General features: G+C 43.2%; 1 long non-coding RNA gene across 1 annotated transcript; it reads left to right on the top strand.

The window, feature by feature from the left end:
- Positions 1–2,809: 2,809 nt before the first annotated feature.
- Positions 2,810–4,978, top strand: LOC129348167 (uncharacterized). The gene is made up of 3 exons (XR_008600647.1): positions 2,810–3,428; positions 4,133–4,756; positions 4,838–4,978. It is a non-coding gene; the product is annotated as an uncharacterized LOC129348167 (long non-coding RNA).
- The last annotated feature ends 1,022 nt before the right edge of the window (positions 4,979–6,000 follow it).

Below are 6,000 nucleotides of genomic sequence, written 5' to 3'. Positions count from 1 at the left end.
AGAACTTTGGAGGTGGAGCCGAAGAGAATGCTATTGCAGTAGTCAAGGCGGGAAGTGACGAAGGCATGAATGAGGGTTTCAGCGGCTGAGAAGGAGAGGAAGGGGCGGAGACGGGCGATGTTGAGATGGAAAATAGGCAGTTTTGGTGAGCTGATTAATGTGGGGTTCAAAAGTAAGGTTGCTGTCAAATATCACACCGAGGTTGCGGATGTGAGCAGAAGGAGATAGGGTGGTGTTATCAATGGTAATGGGGGAGTGGGGAAATGGTGTGAGTGATTTAGGTCCAATAAAGATGAGATCAGTCTTGTCGCAGTTTAGCAGGAGAAAATTTTTCCTCATCCAGGATTAATGTCGGCCAGGCAGCTGGAGAGAGAGGGGAGGGTGGTGGTGGCGGTGGTGTTGGTGGAGATGTAGAGTTGGATATCGTCGGCGTAGCAATGGAAGTGTAGGTTGTGGTGGCGGATGATGTTGCCGAGGGGGAGGAGGTACAGGATAAAGAGGAGGGGGCCAAGGACTGATCCTTGAGGGACACCATGGGACAGGGGGGCAGTGGGGGATGTGCAGTTGTTGACCTTGATGAGTTGTTGTCGATTAGTGAGATATGATGTGAACCAGGTGAGGGCGGTGCCGGTGATGTTAATGGAGGATTGAAGGCGGGACAGGAGGATGGAGTGATTGATTATATAATTCTTCCTTCAAATAACAACAAATATATGTAAATATAAATAATAATGATTTTTATTTTTCCTATTGAAATACGGTAAATGGTGTCATTTACAGCAAAATGTAAAAAAATGTAAAAATTAAAAAACAAAACAAAAACTAATTATTTACAATATAATTGAAATGTGGTTCCATTTTTTTTTCTTTTTTGTGGCCATTTTTCAACACTGTTTTTATTTGGTTTATTTAAATTCAGTAAATGGTGTGAGTTCACAGTCAAATGTTAAAAAAAAAAAAAAAAGTAAAATAAAAATACATAAATAAAAAACAATACAATTGCAATCAGTTTCCTTTTTTGGTGGCCATTTTTTGACCCTTGATTTTATAACAACAAAAAAAAAAATCTATCAAATCAAAGTAAAGGCTACGACTCTAGAATAATATATTTAGTACAAAGTTCTCTAAATCTAAATGTACAGGTTGAATAACTTTACTATGAAGGAACTCTACTGTACTTTAATGCAACTCAAACACATTTAGTGTCTCTCAGTGATTTGATTTTAATGCTGCAGCCTCTGAAATGAACAGTAACCTCTAATGACTGACTGCTAGACAACAAACACACCAATAAACATCTGTTGTTCTACCATAGATGGCCTTCAGCCATTTTTGAATCAACACCATCATCACTGGCTGCATTCAGTGACTCAAACCACTGCTACTGTCACTAAGAGGCTTTATTTCTGTGCTGTTATACAAATATTAAGCAATCGGTCACAACATTAAGCAACTTCCTTGTATCCAGACTTTCTTTATGCTAGTCGACTCGACAGAAACTAAAACCTCAGTCAGAGTTAATGGGCATCATGAAGATGTTTTTCAACTTTCTTGGTTAACTCAGACTTTCTGTTCACATAAAGTGGTTGTCTTTTCTGTCGTCATGTGACTTCTGCTGCACAAAATGAACTGATGGTGTTCAGCTGCTTCAGTCAACAGGTTGTTTTAATGGAGAACGACGAGGAATAAAAAAAAAAATACATGTTGGCAAAAAATGATGCTACTGCAGGAATGTTAGTAGGAAACTGTTAAATGTGCCTTAATATATTGATTTTACTGATCAATACAGCTGCACAATAAAGCTGTTAAACTTTTTAAACATGATATTGTACTGAAGTGCATTTAGGTCTGACTCTGTCTCATAATGCAGGAAATCAGTTTAATCTGTGGCCAAATCAAAGTGAAATTACCGTCACTGGTTGGATATTCTATGTAGTAGATCAGCTGCAGTACCAGCAGTTTAAACAGACGATTTCTGCATCACCAGCTGAATATATGTCAGGTTTCCATGGCAACACGATGCATACAGTGTGTGATACTGGAACTACATGGCTTCATTCAGTGGTTTTAGTGATGTACAGATCAACAGGTTTACAGATAAAACATTTTCCCTCAGCTGAGAATCTGGATCTCTCATAAATAATAGTCAGGGAGCAATTTGCTTAAAGGGAGACGCTTCTTCCAGACGATTAAATCTGAAACTCAGAACAGAATCTGCTCCACAACATCAGTTACCATGGAGATCTAGCTCCTCAGCATTAGTTACCATGGAGATCTAGCTCCTCAGCATTAGCTACCATGGAGATCTAGCTCCACGGCATCATTTACCATGGAGATCTAGCTCCACAGCATTAGTTACCATGGAGATCTAGCTCCACGGCATCAGTTACCGTGGAAATCTAGCTCCACAGCATCAGTTACCGTGGAGATCTAGCTCCACAGCATCAGTTACCGTGGAGATCTAGCTCCACAGCATCAGTTACCATGGAGATCTAGCTCCACAGCATCAGTTACCGTGGAGATCTAGCTCCACAGCATCAGTTACCGTGGAGATCTAGCACCACAACATCAGTTACCGTGGAGATCTAGCTCCACAGCATCAGTTACCATGGAGATCTAGCTCCACAGCATCAGTTATCATGGAGATCTAGCCCCACAGTATCAGTTACCATGGAGATCTAGCTCCACAGCATCAGTTACCATGGAGATCTAGCTCCACAGCATCAGTTACCATGGAGATCTAGCTTGTAGCAGTTCAACTAAAAGATTTTGTTGTTGCCCCTACAAAGGTACAATGCTGAAACAATGTTGTAACAGTATCAAACCTACTAACACAATCCTTCTATACAATAGATAAAGAGCAGAATACACGTTTACAATAATCAACACCAATTATTTATTTTACAATCCAGTCCTGGTTTTCGTTAGTCCCTTTCGTTTACAGTCCGACCCGACCAACACAAATAATCCGCTCCATGTTTTCCAACCAATCCCACCAAAGGAAAGATCCCAACAAGGAAGTGGGTTTCGACTGTTCATTCAGTTCCAAAGAAACACATAATCTAAAGAAAAGCGCTGCCGTCCGGTTTGGAACGGAGGATGAAACATAAACGATAGAAAAGAACGTAAACCAAACTCACAGGTCCTCGTTGTTTCACGTATGCGGCGGAGATGCTTGTGCCGCAGCTGGGCGTCCTCCAAGGAAAGTCCGGCTTGTGCCGGCAATCGGTAGCCGGTGACTGTGGAGAACTTGTTGGGTTCCAGTGGGGAGGCCAACACCATCCACTAACTCTCGCTGACTCCTCCGCCATACTGCTTTGGAGGCCGGAAGATATCAGGAAGTCGCAGGGCCGGCTCTCCCAGCGCCCGGAAAAGCAACCATCTTACTGGCTGGAAATGCAGATCGGCTGATGGGGCGTGGAGGTCAGGTAAATGCACACCCTGCCAACACACTCAACACAATACACCTTGGCTATCGCCACACTCTCCCCTCCTTGAGGGAAAAAAAAAAAACAAAAAACGTAGTACATAGAAGGCAAATACAGTATTAACAACAATAAATGACCCCTTGATTAGTGGAGGTATGGCTAGCAAATGCCCCACCAGTATCTCAGAAATTTTACACCCATTGTAATCGCCTTCTGCTTTCCACTTCGAATGCAGATTTTGATATCATTTTTAAATAATTTCTATGTTGTAAGTCACTTGTTTCGATGTTTGAAGCCATAATCCTGAGAAAAGACATCAAAAATGTTCAACTTTATGTCTACAACAGAAAAAGGCTAATTTACACATTAGAACATCTGCCAATATATTCGAGATAAAATGAGCAAACCAGAAAACCCCCTTATCCTGATTTACAGTCATGTAAGTCCAAATCATGAGATATTTAGGATCTTTTAAGTGAAAACTGTAGATTTTTAAGTTACTAAATCTCATGATATCATATCAATTTACTTTATTATTATTATTATTATTATTTAATTGGTGCCATTTTAATTTAGAGCCAAAGTAAGGCAGTTGTTTAATACTCTGTCAACTTATAGAGCTGTCTTCTATATAACCGTCTTAACTCACGGCTATCAGATTCATCATCCATCGTTGTTTTTTGTCTTTGCTGTTCCTTTTCCAGGAGAGCTGGAAGGAGTAGTTGGGAATCCAAAGAACTCCTCATCCTCTGTCTCCTCCTCAAATATTCCCTGCAGTTGATGGCGCTGCAGCTCATCCATGTCTTCAGCCGTCGGATAGCAAGGTTTGAGGCGGGAGATATGCACATTTCGACGGTCTTCCCCGCTGTCTTCAAGAACCACCTCATAGTTAAGAGGTCCAGTCTGCTGGAGGACGCGATAGGGACCCTGCCATTTCGGAGCGAGCTTTGCAATGAATGATTTTTCTGCCTTGGACATGGGATGAGCGCGTAGCCAGACTCTGTCCCTTTCTTCAAAACTCATATCCCTACGGTGTTTGTCGTAATTTCTTTTCTGTCGCTTACGGGCCAGAAAAAGGTTTTTAGAGACAAAGGCCTTCAGATCATTGAGCTGGGAGATTTTAGAGTAGACTGCAGAGTCAGGGACAGCATCTTGTGGCTGCAGCACTACGTCCAGTGGTCCCCTCAGCGGTCGACAGATTGAGTTCAGCCGGGGTGACGCCTGTGGATTCATGTACGGCTGAGTTTAAAGCAAACCTGAACTCTGGAAGATGCTTATCCCAGTGTTTGTGCTGAGAACCCACAAAAGATGCTATCATGGTTTTTAGAGTACAGTTCACTCTTTCTGTGAGATTTGTCTGCGGGTGGTAGACAGATGTCAATTTCTGTGACACATTCCATGTCTTGCAGGTGGCTTGGAAGATGGAGGATATGAACTGGGAGCCTCGGTCCGAGAGGATGTAATCTGGTATACCCCACCTAGTGAAAATTTCTTGGGTGAGAATGCGCGAGATAGACTCAGCTGTTGCTGTCCTCAGGGGAAAAAACTCCACCCATTTGGAGTAGTAATCCACAAACACCAGCAAGTACAGATTTCTACTGGAGCTCCTGGGAAAAGGACCCATTAAATCCAATCCTAACATTTCCCAGGGTCGTCCTACCTCTGTTTGTTGTAATTTCCCTGCTGGTTTGCGGCTCTCCGGTTTGTAGAGTTGACAGACTCGGCAGTGTGTTACATACTGCTTGACATCCCAGCTCATTTTTGGCCAATAAACCAGATTCTGCATTCTCCGGTAGGTCTTGTATCTTCCGAGATGGCCAGCCAGAGGGTCGTGGTGGAACAATGTCAGAAGTTGTGAACGCAGGCTTTCAGGTATGTATACCTGATAAGTAGTCTTGTGAGGTAGTTTCACAACCCGGTAGACCATGTCCTCCAGTACAGTGAAGGTGGTATTAGCTCTCACCTCTACGTCTCCCTTATCCATCACATCTTGATATATGGCTTTGCTCTCAGGGTCTGTCTGCTGGGCAAGCCACACCGCCTCGATGGTAATAGGCAGTTCTTTTGAGGATTCCGGCACAGCAGACACAACAGTCGCACAAATGGAGTCGTGAGTGGATGCTTCATTATCACTCGGGGCCCTAGACAAAGCATCTGGGACCGTGTTATATTTCCCTTTCCTGTACTCCACAGTGAAGGTGAATTCCTGGAGTCTCAGTGCCCACCGGATCAGTCGCGTACTTGGCTTGGTGGTTCTGAATACCCACAGGAGTGAGGAGTGATCTGTCACTACAGGAAAGAGGCGTCCCTCCAGGTACACGCGCCATTTCTCCACAGCCCATACTACTGCCAGACATTCCAGCTCTGTGGCAGAGTAGTTCTTTTCGGCTGGGTTTAAACTACGACTGCCATAAGCTAGAATTTCTTCATGACCATGTTCTGAACGCTGAACCAGTACAGCACCCAGGCCGACCTCACTGGCATCCGTGTACACTAAAAATGGCAGGTTGAAGTTTGGATGTCCTAGAATAGGAGGATGTACTAGGAACTTTTTAAGAGTCTCAAATGCCGA

The sequence above is a fragment of the Amphiprion ocellaris genome, chromosome 23, assembly GCF_022539595.1.
Source record: "Amphiprion ocellaris isolate individual 3 ecotype Okinawa chromosome 23, ASM2253959v1, whole genome shotgun sequence".
Lineage (NCBI taxonomy): Eukaryota > Metazoa > Chordata > Actinopteri > Pomacentridae > Amphiprion > Amphiprion ocellaris.
Note: the sequence above shows the minus strand (reverse complement) of the source record. Positions and strands in the feature narration are given on the sequence as shown.